Source organism: Euprymna scolopes, chromosome 7, assembly GCF_053919585.1.
Source record: "Euprymna scolopes isolate OS-2025 chromosome 7, ASM5391958v1, whole genome shotgun sequence".
Lineage (NCBI taxonomy): Eukaryota > Metazoa > Mollusca > Cephalopoda > Sepiida > Sepiolidae > Euprymna > Euprymna scolopes.
Window position 1 is genome coordinate 81,069,876 of NC_136488.1, and position 23,611 is coordinate 81,093,486.

The 23,611-nt window shown below is 34.2% G+C and overlaps 1 protein-coding gene across 1 annotated transcript in view; it reads left to right on the forward strand.

Annotated features, from left to right (window-relative positions):
- Positions 1-4,600: 4,600 nt before the first annotated feature.
- LOC145279797 (neurensin-1-like) overlaps positions 4,601-23,611 on the forward strand; it is a 72,110-nt gene continuing 53,099 nt past the window's right edge. Inside the window, exon 1 of the mRNA XM_080131130.1 lies at positions 4,601-5,029. The gene's annotated coding sequence lies outside the window, so the exon portion shown is untranslated. The remainder of the gene's footprint in view (positions 5,030-23,611) is intronic.

Consider the following 23,611-nt stretch of genomic DNA (forward strand, 5'->3'; position numbering starts at 1 on the left):
TCCACTGGATGAGTATAAAGAGGACTGCGACCTTGGGGAGGCTTATTACCACTCAAATTCCAGTGAATACTAATGGTCACTGCCAATGAGAAATCAATGGTAAGTCGCTGTTGCGATAATGCAAATTCATCTGCAAACGTTATTGAAAGAGGTGGAGAGTACTGGAAATCTGGGGAGACTTATTGTCACTCAGACTCCAGAGAATGCTGCAAGTTGTTCCCAAAGAAAAATCTTTGATGATGGCTTGTGAGTAAATAATAATAATAATAATAATAATAATAATAATAATAATAATAAACAACTGTATCTTGAACACCTAGACAAATGGTATAAGCATAAAGCAGCAACAGTACATGAAAACGGAAATCAAAAAATCCCATGGGACATAGACGTACAAGAAGATAAATCCATCGAAGCAAAAAGACCGGTTGTTATAATAGTTAACAAGAAGAAAAAGTCCTGCCAGACTATAGATTTTGCCGTCCCAGCAGACACAGGGTGAATATCAACGAGACAGAGAAGCAGAGCAAATACTCGAAACTGGTCAGAGATGAAAAGGATATGGAAGATGAAGAAAGTCAAGATAACACCAATAATAGTAAAGTAATTAGAAAATTTTTTTTTAAAAACTTAAAAAAATAAAAAAATGGGAGAGATTGGAATCAGAAGGATGACTTAGAAGATACAATGGATAGCAATAATGAAAACGGCTGAAATATTAAGGAAAATACTTGAATGCAGAGACTAATGATCACATGATCAACAAAAGCTAACTTGCCATATAGAAACTGTAACAGAAGTAAAACAAAAATGATAAAGAAACATCACATGAAACCAAGAAAACTGAAACTGTATAATTGTAAGTTAACCCCACCCCCTAAATATTGTAATGTCGGTATCAACTGGCACCACACAAAATAGTCGTGAAGGATCTGTGATGATGGCCTGTGTGAAATCTCCTAGTGAGTACAAATAATAATAATAATAATAATAATAATAATAATAATAATAAGAAGAAGAAGAAGAAGAAGAAGAAGAAGAAGAAGAAGAATTGATCCTTCAGAAAAGAAAAAATTTTTTGGGACACACACACACACACACACACACACACACACACACACACACACACACACACACACATCCTTTATATAATCGATTCCTTGAGGAATAAGTTGCCATTTTCTTAGAACATAAAATGGCTGTGAAACTACCCACCCGACAAAAACTAACCCAGTTGACGTTTAAAGAATGAATGATTTTAGATATTCTTCATTCAGAGAAAGGCCAATCAAGAATATACTAACGTTGTGACTATTTGTTTTGTAGTTTTTTGCTTTTAGTTTGACATACATATATAATTTTCCTTTATAAATTAGATGTAAAATTTAGAGAAAAAAAATCTAAAAACTATAAAATAAAGTCACATCTGATATCAAAATTCGTTCCTAGAATGTTATTTTTTCTTACTTTGATGTAAGATTTAAAATAAAGTAAATATTTGCACCACCCCCTTTTACTCTTTATCTTTGTACCGTTTTGGGAGGATCAACTTAATTTGTTAATTGTTCAACTGGTTAAATAAGCAGAATAAGCTAAAATTAAGTCAATCCCCTCTGTTTATTTTCTACGAGGACAAAGTTAGATGCAAAGTCAGTTTTAATGTGGGGGCGATACAGTTACCTCTAAAAGGGGTACTCTGAATTTAAACAAAAAAAATGATCACATTTTAAAAGTATTTCTCCACCTGTGACCAAAACTAGACCGATACTACGTTTTTACTCTAGCTCAAGTACCAAATGATGAAAATAAAAGTGAAAGTAACTGTACTTTCACTTTCGTTATTCACATGGACATTTTATCAAATTCGAATTCTACGTCATTTAGGTGATGTAGATGTAAGGAGCAACAAAAACAATATGCGATGAGATATTTTTTGGCAATTTTATCGAATTAATTCCGGGTTAGTGATAGCATTAAGAAACAGTATGTGCGGTTTTTTTTTTTTTTTTTTTCATTTAAAAAAAAAAAAATTTTTCTTATTACCACACGGTTAGTGGTAAGGTTTTGAGATTCGTTAGGAGACCCTAGCCCCGGATAAGAGACTCTAACCGGATTCCAAACCTTACCACTAACCCTAAGTCCACGTGGCAAATAGAATTTTTTTTAATTTTTAAATGAAAAACACACACACACACACACACACACACACACACACACACACACACACACACACACACACACACACACACATATCGTTTCTTAACCTTATTACTAACCTTAAATCCAGCTGACAAAACCAACAGAACTACAAAAAATATCTTATGAGAGGCACAATGTAAATGATTCTTCAATATTGTCTTCTTTTATTATTTAAAAAAAAAAAAAAGAAGTAAAAGTATTAATAGAACTATAAATTTTACATTAATATGTAGGGAACTAAAATTGTAAAAATGTAACACTGTAAAAGTGTGTGTGTGTGTGCGCGTGTGTGTGCGTGTCTGTGTGTGTGTGTGTCTGTGTGTGTGTGTGTGTGTGTGTGTGTGTGTGTGTGTGGTTTGCTGTTTTCAACAACTGGGTTTATACTTCATTGAAGGCTTGAAGAAAGAAAGGAAAATTTCTTACAGAATATTTTAACACAAAAAACAAAACAAAGAAAGTCACACATTTATTGTTTATTCATTTTCAGTTTTTACTGCTTTTTTTCACCAACATTTGTTTGATTTTTACTTTCACTGTTCTATTGTATTTAATTCTATTAAAAAAAAAAGTTATTTTTTCAAATTCATGCTAACCAGTAGGGCATTTTTTTTTTTACTAATGTTTATCCTATGATGTAAATAAGCCTATCTCTGAAAATCCATAGGTCAAGGATTTTTCTTTATTATAATTCTTTATTTAAAATTTTGACGGATTAATAAATATTTTAATTTATTCAATTTTTATTTTCATCATCAATTTCTTTGTTTACACGCACACACACACACACACACACACATATGTATGTAGCAAATAAATGACAGAAGTCTATATTCCAAATTACACGATGTTGACCATCTTACAATTTATTCCTTTAAGTACGTTGATATTCACAATTCTTGACAGCACCTGTTTCATAACACAAAATCATTCATTTATTACACCAATTAATGAATCTATTTTGCCCCTAACTCCTCAGAAGTAATAGCACCTTAATATAATAATTAAATGAATTAGTTTGTGCTACGAAACAAGTGCTGTCAAGAACTGTGAATGCCAATGTACTTAAAGGAATAAATTGTAAGATGATCAACATCATGTAACTTGGAATATAGACTTTTGTCAATTATTTGTTTTATGCTCTGTAATTACATTGAGCTTCATAAATTAAGATTAGTACAAATAAAAGGTGAAATATAATTAATTGGTTGGTTGGTTGTTTTTGTTTTACATCATATCAACCCTTTTCAGGTTATTTAATGCCGAATCCAAAGATTTTGAAGAAAGATTTTTTAATAGAATATATTTGTTGTTTTCAAGTCGGCTTCTATTTAACCCATAGTTGGGACCCTACCAGGTACTACCACTCCGGGTCAGAGTGGACCTGGGAGCAATGGCAATTAAAGGGTGGCTCCACACTCCCCAAAGCCCGCAAGCTGGGGCCTCACCATCGGATATAGTTTAAGGTCATATCCAGGACCGAAATATAATTGAAAAACATATATCCACATGCTAATGTTTCAGACAAATGGTCGGTTAAAATCAGAAGTCCTCAAAGAGAACTGGTTTCTTCTGTGGAAAGCAACCATTTATTAAGTCGCCTGACGAGGACGTCTGGTTTTAATCGACCATTTGTCTGAAACATTAGCATGTGCAGTGTCGTAAATTTGTTTATATTAATGAAAATATATTTTGCTCTTCTTTTATTGAGCACTCTTAATAACCTTGTTAAATTCATTAGTTATCACTCTTGAATACTTTTAACTTGGTATATATATATATATATTGCTTTAGTTCAGTAATTTAATCTCTTCATATATATATATATATATATATGAAGAGATTAAATTACTGAACTAAAGCAATTCAAGATTTACCCCAGTGTAATTGTAGTTATTTATACTTTTCATTATATATATTTACGTATACTTATTTCCTTCTTTGTTGATATTTAACTTTTTATTTTTCATATTTTTATGTTCTCTTGAATGTTTCTTAATATACACATCCTTCATTTCTCATCTAAATGTTCTCAAGCCAGTTTTTTTATTCATATTTCATACTTTGTGTAATGTTGGTTCTTCTCCTCTTATGCTGAGAAGCATTTAGCTTCGAAATGGCATGGTCTAAAGAGGCTTTGCTCTCCATTTGTTTTATCTTCTTTTTTTTTCTTATTGATCTGATGACATGATAAACTTACATGTAACTTTTATCCCTTATTTCTTATTTAATGTGTGTGTGTATGTGTGTGAGAGTGAGTATACGAACTAATCAATTTTAGATAATTTAGTCTTTATTTGGTTAACTTATTTTGTTCAGCTGACTTTTTGAATTGAAAAAAAAAAAAAAAGAAACAACAAAAAAACTATTCGATTTATTTTTCTTACGCTTGATTAGTGATAAGAAAAAGGAAAAGAAATCGAATCCGCCTACACAAGACCAAAGTATTGAAGAATATTCCGTTTCTTCGATGATAGAAAGGAAAGAAGAAAAATACTACAGGGGGTGCGGGAGGGGATGGGGCTGATTGCTAAAAGACAAAAATAATCCAGGTAAATTAGGAGGTACAGATATACGACTATCGTGTCTATGATGAGACATACATTAAGCACCTTGCATTCATTGGAAGAAGAAGCGCGGCTAACAAAAAGTAGTAATAGCAGTAACACTTGTAATGGTTTAAAAAAAAAAGTGACGGTAATAGTAATAAAAGCATTGCTTTTTTGGAGTCAGCAGCGGTGCCATTAAAGCTAACTAGAGAGGCGGAATAACATGTTGCTCTGTGGTGTTTAGAAATAGCTTGCTATTTATTTGGTGTTTATCTACCCTTCCGGTAAGTGATTTTAAACAAGGAATACGTTTTATGTTGCGTGTTATTTATTTGTTGTTTGAATGCCTTTTCAAATGATACGATGGTGTTATTTTTATTTTAAAAATAGAAAAAAAAAGAAAAAGAAATAATAAAACAAAAAACATGAAATAAACTGGTAAAAGGGTAAGGCGCGTGTTAGTATTTTTATAGAATCACTCCCGTCTACAATATATATTTAAATATTAAGAAAAGGGTACTTATGCAGAATACGGACCATGCTTAGAAAGCCATTCTTAACATAGGAAGGGCGTGTTTTTGTTAAAAAAAAAAAAAAACTATTTTGAACGTTCATTTAACAATTTAATAAGTAAAAGATACCGTAAAAATTTAATTTAACTTGAAAATTCTATCTTAAAAAAATAGCACGGTCTTTATTCTGCATAAAGTACAAAGGAAAAAGAAAAACTTTTAAATCAACAACACGAAAATCCAAAGTATCCAATTGCGGAGTGGGGTACAACCCGAACTTAGAGTTAGTCGTAGCATTTAGAAAGGTTTTTTTTTTTTTTTTTTTTTTTTATAAAGTAATTGGAAACGCCAATCTTTCGTCATAATTCAGAACATTTGCAAAATAACAAACAGAAAAACCATGAAAACTACAAAAGATCATGATTGAAGATACGATTTAGTTAAGACCAATGTGTAGTAACTGTTCTGATATTGCACTTTATATGTTCTGTCTGTGTTCAGTGAAAAAGAAATCCTTCTAGATTGAGGTAATTCTCATTTCTGTCTCAATCCAAACTCACCCGGTGCTTGTTATGCAGTTATTATACCGCGCTATTTAATTTTTTTTTTTTTCATAAATAGTATTTTCAAGTTAAATTCAAGTTTTACGATATTTTTGTTTATTAAATTGTTGGGTGAAAGTACAGAATAGTTACAAAACACCATCCTCTCTCCATGTTAAGAATGGGTTTCTAAATAATAACTTTAGCTCGCTACAATAAGTGCATACCCTAACCCCTTTTGAGGAACTGCATCCCCCTTATACACATCGGAAACCGACATTTGTCTAATTCTCCCCTTAACTCTTAATACCCTAAGAGAAGACTTCTTGGCCTGAAGGCCAAAATCAAGTAGGACGACCCCCGGTGTGCTTGAGGTATTGTGGTGAATGAGAACTTCAGCTAGGATCAAGCAAGACCAGCAAAGGTATAGTGACGAGAATAACTATAGACACCCCCCCCTTCCCAATTTTTGAGTGACCTTGTGCCTAATTTTTTGTTTATTTCTGTTTTGATTGTAAACTTTACAAAGTAAATGAAAAAATATATATAACTCAAAGTGTAGTATCTGTTCTTCAGATGCTACACTTCAGTTTCTTGTTCTCTGTCAGTGGAGGATAAATCCTTCACGCCTGAGACAATTTTTATTTTTGTTCCTTTTTTATTCCCAACGTCAAAAAAACGTCCCTGGTGTCTAACTCTGTCTCGTGGGGAGGCAAATTAAATAAATGAGGGTCGTAGACGGAAGTGATCAATAAAATTAGCCGCGTGCTCACGCTTCTATTTTCGCGTCACGTTCTTTTGTTGTTGTTGTTAAAGCAGTCGCACTCGCCACGACAAGAATATGTCGCAATATTTGTGTTTTTAAATAAGAAAAAAGTAATAAGAAAAAAAATAACAAAAAAAAAAGCAATATAAATCCCTTCCATAATCTAATCTATTCAAAACAATGATGTATGAGAAAAGGAAAAAAATTAGCTGAATCGCCTTTTAAAACTGAAGCTTTTTTCCATCCCACGCATTTTCTTTCATTTTTATTTTTTTCTTCTTGAATTTATTTCCAAATTTCAGAATTGGGATCGTTGACCGCATTTTAATAGCTTAGCTTTTATTATTTCATTTTATTTATTTATTTATTTATTTATTTATTATTAGTATTATTATTATTATTTGTGTGTGTGTGTGTTTTAATCAAATTAATTTAGATTATATCAATTTTAACTACTTACATTTCTTTCTCTTCTCACCCATAAAAACTTTTTTCTAATTTAAATTCAGTTTTTATTTCAAACTCTTCTTATCTGTCTCTTAGCTATGAGTAATGTGTCGTATGGTATCTGTTTTGATACTATACTTAATCTTTCTTGTCCTTGACTAATGAAGGAGAAATCTATCTAGACCGAGGCAATTTTAATTTTGGTTTGGGTACAACTTCTGAACCGGACAAAAATCGACCTTTTTTTTTTTTTTTTTGTTTTAACCCGAACTTAACTCTAAACTAGCTCTAACATATCCTTGCTTAAACTATCTAAAAGTTATCCCAAACAAACATAGTCGTTTATATCCGGTTCAAAAGCTATCAATACCATCATTTGGTGCTTGTTAAGATAGTCGACAGATCGGTTTTTAGAAATATTTTGATTTAAGCCAAAACAACAGTACTTACTTAATTGTCATGTCGAAAATAGTAATATATCCAACCATGCTTCAAAAGAGAATGGTAATAAAGAAATGAAGTATTTAATTGATTATTGTACTTCTTGGGTGTTCTTTGTTCATGAAATACAATGACTAATTAGTTTAGGAAAAATAGAAATATAAGAGTCCGTAGTGGAATGGATGGTAACATTTAATGCTACTAAGACTAAGCTTCCTTCCTTTGACAATCACAAAAGGTCTTCTTAACCATTTATAACGTAACGTAACATGTAGCCGCAGCCGAGATTGAACTCACTACACGAGTTTGTAGTGTAATTCAAATCTTGTCTGTAGCTGAATTCTTGATGCTTCGCTAGGGCTATGAAGGGTATTTTTTTTTTTTTATCATGACGCCATCACTAGATGGGTTGCCTACCACGACTTAAAAGAGGCTCATCTACTTTCAAGAGGATAAACTGCGCCAGTTTCCTAACCTGTTATTTTACCTTGCGGTACATACAGCGGCTCGCCTTCCCAAATAGTCACTCATATGGTACTGGCCAGGCTCGACGTGGCTTAACTTTGGTAATCTGGTGAGAATCGAAGTGTCAACGTGATTGTGTCGTATATGCAACCACTTATGGCCATGATCAATAATGCCCTATCTGAGATCTTATCCTTCGAATTCATCGACTTAACATTCACAAGCAACATTAACTGGAACAAATACATTGAAGACATTGCAAAGGCTGCTGCAAAGAAGGCGGGTTCTCTCTACCGGGCTAGAAAATTACTCACATTTTTATAAGGCTACCATTCGCCCATGCATGGAGTGTTATTGCTACATCTGGGCTGGTGCATCCATCACTCTTCTCTCACTCGTAGAGTCCCTCCCCAAAAATGTTTTCAATTTAATAAGTCCTGCACTGTCAACCAAGCTCCAATTCCTGTTCCATCGCCGCAATGTTGCATCCCGGTGCCAGTTTTACTAGTACTTTAATTGAATGTGCTCGGCGCTTCTACACTATTGGGACGAAATTTCGGAAATCGTAATACTGAATTTCGCATGAAAACAATGGTATCTACGTATTCCTTGTATTTTTAAGATGATTATATCCAAAAATTAAGAAAATCGATGAGGTAGAAAATCATTTATTAAAGAAAATAGAATTTGATGAAAACGATTGTAAGACAAAGGAGAGTTCAAAAGGGAGGTAATGTTCCATTTCGATTTAAACAAGATGATGGCAATTTTTTCTCTGCTACCGATAAAGTTTTTTTTTTTTAATAATTCAGTAATATTCAGGTAATTCCGACTGCATAATTTGGAAACTACCATTGTAACTTATTAGAATTGACAAAAAAATCAGTTGAAACCATTGTTTTTTATCTGAAAACTCAATTTATCGACTACAAAATCTCGTCCCAATAGTGTAGAAGCGCCATGTGCTCTGATGAACTCCTTGCACTTGTACACCCTTGACATACATACTCCTGACAAATCCGTCTAGCAGCCAAATCCTATCATGTTGAATCCAATTTCAAGTTAAATGCTAGAGATCCCTAGATGCCGGAAACCCTTCCACTCTAATAGCTTCTTCCATCAGACCGATATACTTTGGAATTCCTTCCCTGTTTCCTGCTTCTCTTACTGGACTAACATGCATACGATTAAATGTAATGCAAACAGACATCTTGCTCATCTCCTCACATAGTCCCTAGTAGATATAGTCTCAAATGGTAGCCCATTACATCCAAATGGCAATATGCCTTGTTTGGGGTGAACAAGAATAAAGAGAAAGAAATTATCAATCATATTGTTCAACTATTAATGTTTGAATGGTTTAAATTGTAAAATATTTTGGTGTTTTTCTTAATGCCACGATTTGACTTTGTAAGAAATAAAAGTGTGCATGAAAAATAGACATATAATGAATCTCAGTACTTCCGGAGATACCTGAGTCATGACGTATCTAGGTCCGGCGAACAGGACGCATTTTGATACTTATACAGACTGCACTATTTTTTTTTTTTTAGATAGGATTTTCAAATTTTCAAGTTAAATTAAATTTTTACAATATTGTTGGTTTATTAAATTTAGGTAAAAGTACAGTATAGTTTTAAAAAGCCCCCCCCCCCCCAATGTTAAGAATGGGTTTCTAAATAATAACGTCATTATTTCAGCATGGTTCATATTCTGAATAAGTACTCAAACTTTTTTTTTCTTTTTTTTTTTTTTTTTTGAGCGATTATATGCTCAATAGCAAAATGAAAGAGACAATCTTTATACATATGTGCATCCTTTGTATGTTTCGCCTAGTGGTTACTGTAGAAGTAAGCTTCTTTTCATGAAGAAAGAAGACATAAGAAGACATTTGCTGAGTTTTTTCAAGGTTTTATTTAAAGAAAATGGGCTCTAGAGAGAAAGACTAATGTTCTCTTAGCTAGTTATTTACTTCTAAACTTTATTTTCTAACTTACTTAAATGAATGATGCACACGGACAGAGACTGAGGTAATATTCCAGTTAGATTATTTCTACATTATTGGCAGTATCTCATTTGCATGGCTTCCACAGAGAAACTAATTTGAAAACTTTTGTTTCTTTCAACTTGAAAACGTAACGTCATTAACCATCATTCAACTCTGTTTTGTCTTCTGTTTGACCTGTTACCTCCTACCTCAACTTATGTCACCCATCTTTCATTTAACACTGGGAACGATTCTATTTTACAAATCTGGGTCATCATGCACTTGGTGTGACCCTTGTCAAAATTCACACTAGCTAACTTAATCATCACCGATATAGAGTGCTTTATATGTAACAATAATCCTTGAAGGCTGATTGATCCTCGTGTGTATAAACCATCTCACAGGTCTGCCCTCCACCAGAGAAAATAGTGTTTATTACAGCTACATCTATTTGTATCTATTTGTGGATGACGTCACAAAGGAATGAAATTGTAGTAGATAAGCGTATATCAGAAGTAATGGCAAAGTCTATCTATATATAAATATACCAACGTTATTTATGCTTTGATGAAATTAACAAAAGTAAAGAGTTACGAAGAAAAGAGTCGGGAAGAGTTCAAAGAGTCTAAATCGGCGTTTCTCAACCGGGGGAAGGTGGTCATGGATCTTCGATCAGGAAGCCATAAGAAGACGCTGGAAAGATATAATTCATAATGCAGAAACTTGCAATGTATAAATAAGGTTACAAGACTTCAGCCATGAAAAAATGTCATTTATTTTTATTTTTGGTGGAACCTCTAGATACACAAGTGAAGTATGCATGGTCCCTCCCAATCTAGCCCCAAAAGTCCCCAGGGGACGTTAAATCCTCGTGAAAATGAATAAACAGTGCAGTTTTAAGCCTTAACATATGTAAATTTGAGTTCTGTACTATGCAAAAAAAGAAATGACTAAGTCTATCATTTACCCCCACCCGCATTTAGTCTCAAAAGTCCCCAAGGCCTTAACATATTTAAATTTGAGTTCAGCACCGTGCAAAACTGCTAAATAGACATACACAGAAAATCTTGGACAAACATGGTAAAATAGTCCCAAAAATGGAGTGTTTTTACTAAAAGAGCCCCTGGGGCAGACCCAAGATTTATCGCGAAATATAGACAAAGAAAATTATATAGAAATCAGTTAGTTTTCAGAAAGTTTTATAAAAATCTAAGGCATCAATTTTTTTTAATAAGCACAAAAGTGTCAATTTTAGCCATTTTAACCTGAAATGCACCCCTAGAGGGACAACCAGAGTTTTCTCCGGAAAATCTGTTCTGTTACTTTTTTACTCATATCATGTTTAATGTTTGTGCAAAAGTTTTAAAAATTTCACGATGTAGTTATTAAGAAAAGTGCAGACAGACGAACGGACAAGGGTGAATTTACAGGTCCATCCTCCTTTTGTCAGGGGACCAAAAATGAATTGGTTTCAGCTTAGATCTCGTACCCTGAAATTTTTGGTTCCTGGAAAGTATTTTACACATAAATCGCCTAATCCAATCTAAGCCTTATGAGAACGCTCATTATATTTTATAATAAGAGTAACACCAGAATGAAATAAGAGCTAAATAAGCAACATAAAACAAAATTTGCATTTTTTTTTTTTTTTTTTTTTTTTTTTTGAAGTACAGGGGGCCACGAGTGTTGAGATGCTTGGTAAGGGGGTTACGAGTCAGCAAAGGTTGAGAAACACTGATCTAGATTATGAAAGTGTTGATTTTGTTCGTATGTGTGTGAACTTGTACATGCGTGAGTTTGTAAGACTGTATATAGGCTGTCGCTATATTTAGTAGTTCATGACTGCGATTTGTGTTTTTTGCTAAAACAATAAATAAAATGCTAATTCGAATATATCAGGTTCATTCAAAAGTTTTTACCAATTTAAAATTTCATCTTGAAAATGAAAACTTGTGTTTTTGAAAATATTTAGGTTCTTGTCCAGAATTCCCTCTATATTAAAAAAAGCAAAATAAAGAAAAATGTATGATGTACATACCCGTAATGAAATGAAAATATCATATTCCAAGAATCACATCAATTGATCGAGTAGTTTTATTTCATAAGGAAAATCTTTCTTAAGCAATTAATGGGGAATTTGTAGACATTACAACATAAATCTAGTAAGCTTCTTTCTTAGAACTGCATGCCTGTGGAACTCTCTTCTGATTGCCTGCTTTCCACCTGACTACAATCTGATTGTCTTCAAGTTCAACGTAAACAAGTTCTTGATGAACCGTCTCCCTAAGTAATCCAATTTACAAAATTGCCACTACTTATGTTTACTACACTATAGTCACATTGACTAATGTCTACCCACTAACCCTTATCCTCGAGTGGCCTCCAAGCCTTGATAAGTGGTGATTCCTATGTAAAAAAAAAAAAAAAAAAAATGTATAAATTATTATATTTGTTTCTTGAGATATTTTTTTTCAAGTTGTGAGTGAGACCTTCACTTCTCGGATAGTCATAAAATTTGATCTTCTATATATATAAAAGCGAAAATGTGTGTATGTATGTTTGTATGTGTGTTTGTGTGTCCGCTAAAAACTTTCGACAGACACAACGAAAATTCACAAACTCGGTATCATATCGAAGCTCTATCCTGCGCTCGAAAAATATCGAAAAATTGGCCAAAAGCATTCATTTTTTTCACCCCGAAATCGACAAGGGGGGGGGGTCAACAAAAACGGTCCTCTCGTGACGACGACCGGTTCTACGCATGCGTCAGATGATGTCATGACCTGATTTACTTTAAATAGTTGAAAAACTGACTAAATTTCATGTCCGTCGTGTTAGGTCGTTTGGTTAGCATGTTGGTCCGTTATCTAAATGTTTTGGGTTCGAATCGTGGTGTGAGATGTCTTTTTTTTTTTTTTTTTTCAATTTTTTAAATTTAAATATTGAACCAGTGTTATTCAAGCCATTTTCCCCGTAACGTTCGTTTCTCTGTTTTTTTTTTACTTCGCTCATCCACCCATGACCACTCACCCCAAAACACCTGGGTACCCACCGATATTTTTAAATTTTAATATCGAAGCAGGCTTATTTAAGCCATTTTTCACGTGTTCGTTTTTCTGTTTTTTTTTTTGGTTTTTTTTCGATTTTTACATTTAACATCGTTCATTTGCTTTACATTAGTTTTTTTTTTGTGTTTTTTTTTCGATGTTTTGATTACCCCCCCCGCTTAAGTTTTAACGTTGTTTTCTTTTTTTTACTTCGCTTATAACAAACAAACCTGGTCATTAACTGTTGTCGTCATCGTCGTAACGCTCAACGACTTCTGTGCGCGCACCTGTCAATTTGGTTCTTACTTAAATAAATTCAAACATCTTTCAGTAACTCATTCTGGCTGGCCGATTTTATTTTCAAACTTCGCCTCAGGGCTTCGAGTTCGATCCTACCAACTTTTACCTCCCCCCTTCCCCAGTTTCTTTTTATCTAACAGCACACACACCTCCAAACACCCGGACAACGCCGGTACCCCCGCTAGTCTTATATAAAAATAAAATTACTTGATCAATTTATGTGATTTTTGGAATATAATATTTTCGTTTAGTTATGGGTATTTACATCATGCAGATTTTCCTTATTTTTTGTTTTTTAATATGGGGGGAGGGGGGATTCTGGATAAGAACCCAACAATCTTTATCATAGCAATAATGACATTGGCTGTCTATAATTTGATTCCATCTGTCAACGAGCTTATAAATGCTTTGCTTGTAAATTTCTTTAGGTTTTGATGTGAGATATGAATCTGACTCATGTTCAATCTTCTTTTTAGATGGTTTTGTAATCCTCAAAATAAATGATAATCCAAGGGAGTTAGGGCAGAAAAATATACAAAATGAGACAAGATTTCCCGGCCATTTTCTCCTAGGAGATCTTTGGCCAGTAGTGCTGAATGATGATGATAACCATTATCATGATGGAAGATGACTCTCTTTCTGTTGAATAAACAAGGTCGGTTTCTGGTCAATGTAGGTGAAAATATTGCAGAAAAACATGATAGATGCTTTAATAATCTGAAAGAAAAAATTGTAAATTAATCCTGGCGATATATTCAAGCAATAACAATATACATAAAATAAATTACAATGGTTTAAAATGTCTCTTTTACAAACCGGCAAAATTTTTGCACCGGCCTGATGCATAAAAATAGATACTACATTATTCTCCTCAAAGAAGTTAATACATGGGAGGATGGAATAAACATCTATTATGTCACCTTTGTGAACCTATGTCTATGTGCGTTAATTGTGCAGACCGTGATGATCTGCCTGTTCATCTCCCTTTCGCCGCAGGAATATGTAACACAATATCAAGGAAGAAAGATTTGAAAAGCATTCTGACCTGCAAAAATGCCTGGGCACCCCTATCATAAAAGCTTCAAGCAATTAGCAATAAAGTAATCCCTTCTCAAAGGGTGAGAAGGCAAAGCCTGAGAGGGTAGAGCTCTTAGAACTGTGTAGGATTATACCTCAACTTACAGAGAAGAAGCTATCTCAAAAATGACTTCGATTTCGATGGCTTTGGAGCTGGTGGTACTTGATTTTGACATCTCAAACAAAAAAAAGCAAGGATACTCACAAGAATAATTACAATTTCAGTTTAAAACAAATAATGATGTTTAATTTTGAGAGATTACAATTGATACTCGTTCTTTTCAACTAAACAATAGGCATGTAAATCTTCCAACCAAAGACAATCTATAAGCTTTGTGGAGACTGAATCACAAAGTAATTCCTATGAATGCTAAAATGCAAATGGTTCTAATTGCTATATTCTTTCTTTCTCCATTTTGTTGGAATTCGCTTTCCTCTTCACTCTTTAAAGCAAGTAATTTTTCACAGGAATGTGTTAACTCAAAATATTTTCAACTAATGAAAATCCCAATAAAACGAAGAAAGAAAGAGTGTAGCAATTCGAGCCATTACTTTTTAGCCTTTGTAGGAATCACTCTGCCATTTGGTCACCCAAAGGCTCTTCTGTCTCTGAGAAGCACAGATACCCAACCGACCTCCCTTGCTCACCCTACTGGAATATATATAGATATTGGTGTCATTTGGGGTAGACCACACAGCCATCTACTTGAAAATCGTGTCAGTCTATCTATAATTATAAAAATAACATAGCCGACCCATTTCAAAAAGCTAATTTGCTTTAATACTGAATATAAAAACTTACTGACCAAAGATGGGGTCAATCTGGAATGATCCTAACTTTTAGAACGTTTCAAGTGGTTCACAAACACAGCATGAAACGATATATTCACCTTTTTCTGGTCTGAATTATTTTCTCCCTTTGTCTTTTCATCGGTATTTTCTTATACATAAAAAAGCAGCAGTAGCAATAGTACTTGCCCAAATTCAAATAAGTGACAGCCTAAAACGAAAATAATGTTACCGATGACACATGCAAGTGACATTAATTGTGTGGCATCCAAAAAAATTCTGTCCTTCAAGCAAAAATGCCACCGATTTTATTCTGCTAGTTTGGATTGCCAAAAGCACCTAATTTTTCATCACTACCACCGTTGCCTCACAATCAAACAATATCAGGTTTGCTACCTCATGGATCTACTGTTTCCTTACAGTGAATGTTTGTTAGTTGTGGACGCTTATTCCTTCGTCTCTCTGCACCATCACCACAAGCTCAAATACCCATTTGTCTCTGAGACTCACAGAGATCCAACTTACACTTTTGTTCTTTCTATTTAATATACATACATATATTGGTGTTATTTTTAGTGGGCCACACACACACACACACACACACACACACCTACTTGAAAAAAATTAATTTGCTTTATTACTGAATATAAAAACTTACTGATTGGGGAGGTGGGGAGCTATTATATGGGATGATTGTAGCTCTTAGAATTTTTCAAGCGTTATTTAAATGAAGCCTAGTATTCAAGACAATATTATTTCAAAGAACCATTGGATTTCTTGGATAGTTTCTGATTTATTAGCTAAACATTTTCCATTTTTACAGTTTGTAAATATCATTCTTTGGGTGTATGCATTGTGCATAGTCATTAATTTTTTAGTTTTCTGGTCCAGCTTATGAATGGTCCAGAATACCAGGAATATTGTTCAAGTGTTCATTCCTTTTATCAGGTATCTACTAAATAACTTAGTTTCAAAGAAATTTCTTGTTCTCAGGTAGTAGGTATGAGTTTCTAATCTCATCTTTAATTTTTGTCAACTTGATAGTGTCCGCTTCCAAAAACTCAGCAGGAAATTGACAACAAAAGCAATTAAACCTTTTCTTTGCATAAAATGACTCCCAGAGGTTGAAATGACGTTAAACAAACTCAACTCCCAAACTCACAGATATTTATAAGTATCCATGTTTGCCAAGTGCCTACATCTATGTCATCCAGTAACTTTGTTGTTTTTTCTGCTACAAAATTATGTTTCATGAATTCCAGTCTCGCAATTTTCACAGTATAGTCTCTAAAATTTAAATGAGGGTTTTTCACAAAATCCTGGGTCATGAATTCCACTCTCGAAATGTGTTATGAATTTCAGTATCACAGTTTTTCATAGGCCAAAGTACACTCCATGTAGTGTATTGGTTGTTCAAAACTTTACCTCGTGTCTGATCTCCTTGGGTTTACTTGTAGTAGCCTCATAACCCTCGTTTCCCTTATTTTGTTCTTTAGTTTTCACATTGCATAAGCGACGTTTCTGAGTAAGGGTGTTGTTTTCTGGGTCAGCATCTGTCCATCTAACACTCATTGTTGATTAGTTTTTTAGCTTCTTACATCAAGTGGCTTCAGGACTTGTCTGGAACGATTTCCATAAAAAAATAAATAAAATAGTTTTTTAACATTTCCATCACCAATCTTCTGTGGTGAACATTCCTTGGAATACATCTCCTCCGAGGTGCAAGGTTGCACAGCAGCATGAGGCGGGTCAAATGATTAGAAAGGATTAAAGTATGTTGAAAATTTGTTACTTCCAGACGTCTCATATAAGAGTTTCACAAAATGAAAAATATCTGAGTTTTCCAGATATATATATATTCCTATATTAAAGACAGAGTAAAAACTAAGGATCTTTTGCTCTCTGGCTGCAAAATTATAAAGTCCAGAACCTGTACAAAACAGCTGCCTATTGAGGATTCTTTATATCCAGGACTTGTATAGAATAACTACCCATCGGAAACTCTTCTGAAATTAAACATGGCTTACAATTCAAGAAATATTTAACAACTAAATAACAAAAAAAAAAAGAAAAAAAAAAGAAATTACAAACAAACTACAAAGTACAAATTCTGATTTGTAATGTGAATAACTATAAGCTGAAGTTCTGTTTCCATGGGATCATGCTGCGATGGTTACCTTTGCTCTGCACCTGCTGTTGCTCTACTTCTTCTTCTATTCTTACTACCTGTCCCTTCTACTCATAGTCTCATCCATATTTAAGGTTGAAATAGTCTGAAGTTGTAATGTAGAAACATTAGCTTCTACATTCTCCGGACACAACCTGTTCCTCATGGGTTCATGCACATTACCACCTGTACTAAAGAGCTTCTCACTCTCAATGGATGAAGGTGGTAAGCTTAAATATTTGGAAGCCAGTTTATGTAGCTGTTCTTTATGTATCAACTGTAAATAAATGTGTTTATTGTATTTGGTTTTAATTTTGTCTACTACTTGTCCTGATAATAGATGTTTTGGATGTATGTTTGATACATGACGTGTGAGATAAAATAATCTCCAGTAATATATAAGCTATTAGTCTTTCTATATGTTTAATAATGATATTATGTTATAGATGGAAGGGGACAGATCCAAGTAATTAGAGAAACGACATAAGTTTGAAAATAATATTTATTAAAAGAAAAAGGCTAGAATTGAACTCAGTAATCAAAAGTTAAAAGTGAATACATATTGCTATTTAGATGCGATCACAGGAATTTAGTGAATTGCCATTATAGTAGAAATAATTATAAAACAAAGATAGGTCAGTTAGGAAAATAATAGACAATGGATTAAGGAATTTTCTTTGTGTTACATAGACGTGTGGAGACATGTGTAATATGTAGAATCCACATGAGGGACTCTCACATGGTTGAGCATGTTTTGACGTCACAAAGAAAGATAGTTTACAAATATTCAGTTAAGTTGAGTCAGAGTTGAGACACAGCTAGGAGACTTTGGAGAGAAGGGAGTTGAGTTAGCTGAACCCCTTTTGGAAGCAAACCAGAAAGGGAAACAAGATAATGTAATTCTGCAACGCAATTGAATTCCTGATCATCATCTCATCCAATTGGAAGAATAAATATCATTTTGTAAGTCTTTGTCTTGCCATCGTTCAACCTGAAAGGTAATGTGTTTTTGTGATTCGTCTTTGTAAATGAACTTTGTATAACACCCTTCCAAAGTGTTAATTGTCTGTCTCCCTCCTCAAAAGTGTTAACGGTATTCCCATCATAAATAATGAATCCCCCCCCCTGTGTTAAAAGCACTGTCTACACCTCTCTTTATATCAAGCTCCTATTATAAATATTAAATATGTTCCATCTTTATAAATGTTGTCATTCGTCCCCATTCTGTATACCCCGTTGTGTACCCCATTCTGTGTACCCCGTGCTGTGTCATCCCTAATATGCACACCTAACACTTATAACACAGATCCATTCTGCATTTTGGGCTTGGAATAACAGAAACTATCTTTTGTGAATGCAACTGATAAATCAAACATATATCCAAAACATATCTATCATCGGAACAAATAGTAGGCAAAACTAAAATTGAGTACAATTAACATGTAGAAGGAAGATGGATTGACCAGTCTCTTAATTCATGACAAAGTCGGGAGCGTGGGTTGAAACATCTTTCTCTAACAAGCAAAAAAAAATATATATATATATCTCAGCAAACTGGTGCAAGTCTGGAACAATTACAAATATTTAGAATAACAATTTTTATTAACCTGAAAAATTTTTTTTTTTTTTTTTTTTTTGTGCTAGAGGTGCAAGTCAGATTTCTTCTTGAATATGCTCTGTCTCCCCACGTGGAGGAAATTGAAAAGATTGGTGGAAAGATTTGGGAACATTCTTCGAGTGGGAAAAGAATATTACTTAATTGTGAATGCGTGGCTGGTAGTTTTTAAGTGACTGGAGAAATTCTTCAAGACTGAGGAAGGTATCAAGACAGCGTAATTTAACGAAGAAAACTTTACGGACGTTGAATAATGTGAAGAAATAGTTTGTAAGCATAGAATATTCATTCATTGTTGCTGGTGTTAGCTTCCTTAATGAGAAATAGAATAGGAGTTGAGTACACATGGGTATAATTTCGAGCCAGTTATTCAGTCTGTGGAAGACTGTCTGTAGATCGGGGAATCATTGCTGTCTGAATTTGGTAATCCTTAACCGTCCTGGGGAATTTAGTTTCCAGCGGCATTACATAATGATAGTGTCTTTAGAGAACTTTGTCTGGTTTTGGTGCAGTTTAACGTCCTTTGGACGGAGTTAGAAGTAAGCGGCATTATAGGCGTCAACATGGTGACTTGAGAACACACTGTCTAAACTGTTTAAATTTGGCTGGTACGTGCTTATATTCAAGCTTTCTCGAACGTTCTAACCTCTTTACTGTATTCATAAGCGAAGAGATAAAAATGTAGTCCCATGAGTTTGTGTCAGGTGACGCATTACAATCGTGTTTACATGGGTGCTTGGTTATACAATCAAAATGTCTCCGAATTGAATAGATTCCGGCCGAGTGAATTCTTTTGTTAATGTTGAGTGACTTAGGTTAGCTGGTCATGGTCACTATAGGCATTATTTTTTCTTGGGGTTGGGGTCGCAATGAGAACCTTTATTTATTTCAAATTTACAAACTTTAATTAAATAACTTAAAAAAAAAAAAGTTCTTATGCACTTATGTTGCCGTGCTGAAATAACGTTCTCATTTAGAAAGCCATTCTTAACATAGGAAGGGTAGAGTGTTTTGTAATTATTCTGTACTTTCACCTAACGATTTAATAAGATATCTTAAAACTTGAATTTAACTTGAAAATACTATTTTTAAGAAATAGCACGGTAACATAAGTGCATAAGCACCAAAGATAATTTAGCATTTTAATTCGTTTTTGCTTTTTGGACGTATGAATTCTTTTGTTAATGTGACGAGCGACTTGGGTTAGCTGATCACTACAAACACATTTACTAATGGGGATTTTTGGTATGTACGGCTAGGGATTTTATCTCGGGTCCCCAAAATCAACAGAGATAAGACCATTCCTGTAAAAACCTGGTCTCTGCTGCTTTTGCGGTGGGGCGTTAAGTTCTGTGTAGTTCTCTCTTTGAGAAGGAGGATAGGTTATTGCTAATCGCCTTAGGCGCCCTCCCCGGGGAATGCCGATGGGGCTACGCATGCACTTGTTGCAGGTTGGAGTGCCCTTCCTCAGGGGCGCTGACTTCTCAATCCCACTTTCCGACCCTGGTATCTAAGTTCTTGCAGTGGGAAAAAACTAAATACCCTATCGGAAGTCGAAACTATCGCTTCTATTAATGTACTATTGTACCAGTACCATCGTTCAGTACTCAATTTGGTAGGAAATAGCGTAGTATCTTTTTTATTGTTATGAAACTATTTTCACAAAATATTGCCTACTCCTTTGTTTGGGAGGAGGATAGTGTAGTATTTGTTCTGTTGTCATGAGACCATCCTCCCAGGTATTACCTCTTCATTTTGGGGGGAGGGGGTAGTCTAGCATATGTTCGTTGTCATGATATCATCCTTTCAGATATTATCTGGTTTCTATTTTTTTTTCGTATTTTTTTACGACCTGTCCCCAACCAGTGCAACCACTCCATGTTAAGAACGGCTTTCGGAATAAACACTCCAACCTCCCCATGTTAAGAACGGCTTTCGAGGTTGGGGGGGTGTTATTCCGAAAGCCGTTCTTAACATGGGGAGGTCGGGATTTTTATAATACGCTGGAGGGCCGGGGGCACATCGTAATTTTTTTTTTTTTTTAAGAGAGGGTAGTATAAGTATTTATTCAGTTGTCATGGTATTATTTTCTCCTTTTTGGGGAAAGTGCAGTTGCAGTATGTTCGTTTATAATGATACCATTCTCCCATGCATTGCCTTCTCCTTTGTGGGTTGGGAGGGGCAGAGTAGTATTGTTCGTTAACGTTCGTCATGATGCCATACTCCTAAGATTAGCTAAAATATATATATACTCCTTGGGCGCTGAGTTCCATGGCGACCAGCAGAAAAATTTAATGGGTAAATGTTTGCTTTAACTACAACAGAACACCGACCGATAAAATTTGTTTTTACTTAGGTTTTCGGGGTCGCTGACAACGAATCTGATATTTCAAACCCGTCGCAAATTTACCGTTTGCATGGTATTAACCCCTGAACCATCGCACTATTTTGTGCCAACTCACCGCCATCGTTTATGATGCATTCACGCATGGACGCGCGTAGTAAGGTGACTTGTCACATCGCGGAAGAATTTTTTAGCAGACATTTAAAATAACAAGTTTTCAAAAACAAAATGTGGTTCATTTTTCTGTGTTACGTGGTTTTGGATGCTTTTTTAATTGATCTAAAAAAAATTAAGTTTTCACGAGCGGTATACAAAAGCAATTTAATTTTTCGTTTTTTTATTTTATTTATTTATATTTTTTTAGTTTTTTCTTTTTTCAATTCTAGAACTTGTACAACATTTAATAGCTTCTGCAGTTTAATTTACCGTTTTTCCGTAAGTAACGCGACGACATACACCGAGCAGAAGAACTGTTTAATTTTTCACAAAAATTCTGTTTACATTGGGGTGGTAGGGCAGTGGAGGGGCAGGGGCGTGGGGGACGGGTGAGGTCTTCATGTCATGAAAACTATTTATTTATTTATTTATTTTTTTTTTTTGCGACGGAAACTGTTTTCAGATTCGGGTACTCATGCACTTATTGATCCGTGCTGAAATAATAACGTTATTATATTTTTTGTGAAAAATTAAACAGTTCTTCTGTCCGGTGTATGTCGTCGCATTGACGCGTTACTTACGGAAAAACGGTAAATTAAACTGCAGAAGCACCTGTTAAATGTTGTACAAGTTTTATGATTGAAAAACCCCATGCGCGAACGCTTCATATAAGAATAGCATAAACGATGGCGGTGCCGGTGAGTTGGCACAAAATAGTGCGTGGGTTCAGGGGTTAATGCCATGCAAACAGTAAATTTGCGATGGGTTTGAATATCAGATTCGTTGTCAGCGACCCCGAAAACTTACATAAAAACAAATTTTATTGGTTGGTGTTCTGTTGTAGTTAAAGTAAACATTTACCCATTAAAGTTTTTCTGCTGATCGCCATGGAACTCAACGCCAAAGGAGTACCAAAATATACACCTGGAGGGAACGCCAATAAATTATAAAAACAACTAAATCAAAACGTAAATTAAAAACAAAACAAAAATCTCACCCGCCCTCCACCTCCGTGTGATAAACGTGTGTTTTCTCACGTGTTTTTACTGTTTTATCACGTGCTTCTTACCGACGTCCGTCGAGAATCGTGTAACTACGTTTTTGTTTTGCCACCGCCGCCGCCGCCATCATCATCATCATCATCATCATCATCATCATCATAAGATTTATAATACCATTGAACATAAACAATGATTACGTGTGGATTTCCTCGGTTCTTTTCTAAACTAGTGGCCCCTACGAGAAATGTTTTTGGTTGAATAAATAAATAGTAATGAACTTTTATAAACTTTAATTTTAGCGAGAAATGACAGTTTAATTGGCAGTTTAGACTAGAGGCTTCAAAATCACATTAGAACATTTTTGTTTTCAATATTACGTATTGTACATGCATATATACATACATAATATACTGGAAGCTGTATCTGGCGTTGCCCGGTATTAAAAGTAATGTTAAATTCCATTGGAAAAAAAAGAAAACTGAAAAAAAAACTGGGGGAAAGAAAAGGAACTGAGACATTATCATGCGAGTGTTAAGTCTAAACAATAAACTTTTGTAAGTAAAAAAAAAAAAAAATACTCGAGCTGAGATCGAAACCAAAACCTAAACCTAGTGAGTCAAGTACGATAACCATTAGCCTAGCTTGCCATAATCTTTAAAAGATGCTTTAAAACCTCGTCAAACAGTTGACAAACAGATAAAAATCCGATGACACCGAAGTACTATTTTTTAAATTTTAACCCCCTAGCAGCTCTTTTTTTCTGGATGAAAACCGATTATAAAATTTTTATATTTCTGAATACCCTATATACGAACTTTCAAGTCTATAGATCAAAAATTCGTTGAGTATATAGGTTGAGAAGTGTCCTCACACACACACACACACACATTCTCACTTTTATAAATATATAGATATTGTATGTATATAAGATGCGTTTATAGTATATATTGACGTGTTTTATAGTTGTCATTAATAAAACACGTTTTTCTTGGTGTAACAAATATTTTAAAAAATGGGGGGGGGGATTAACAAAGTGCTGGAGAATTAAAGCAAAGTCTCGTAAATAAAGACAAAGTGACAATAAACAAAAGAGATGCAAAATATAAAAAAATGAAAAACCAGACCAGAAAAGTATATTAATTTAGTCCAGTTTTATTGAAAGAAATAAATGGTGACTTGCTTTCCCCCCCCCCCCAAAGCAGGGGTTGAT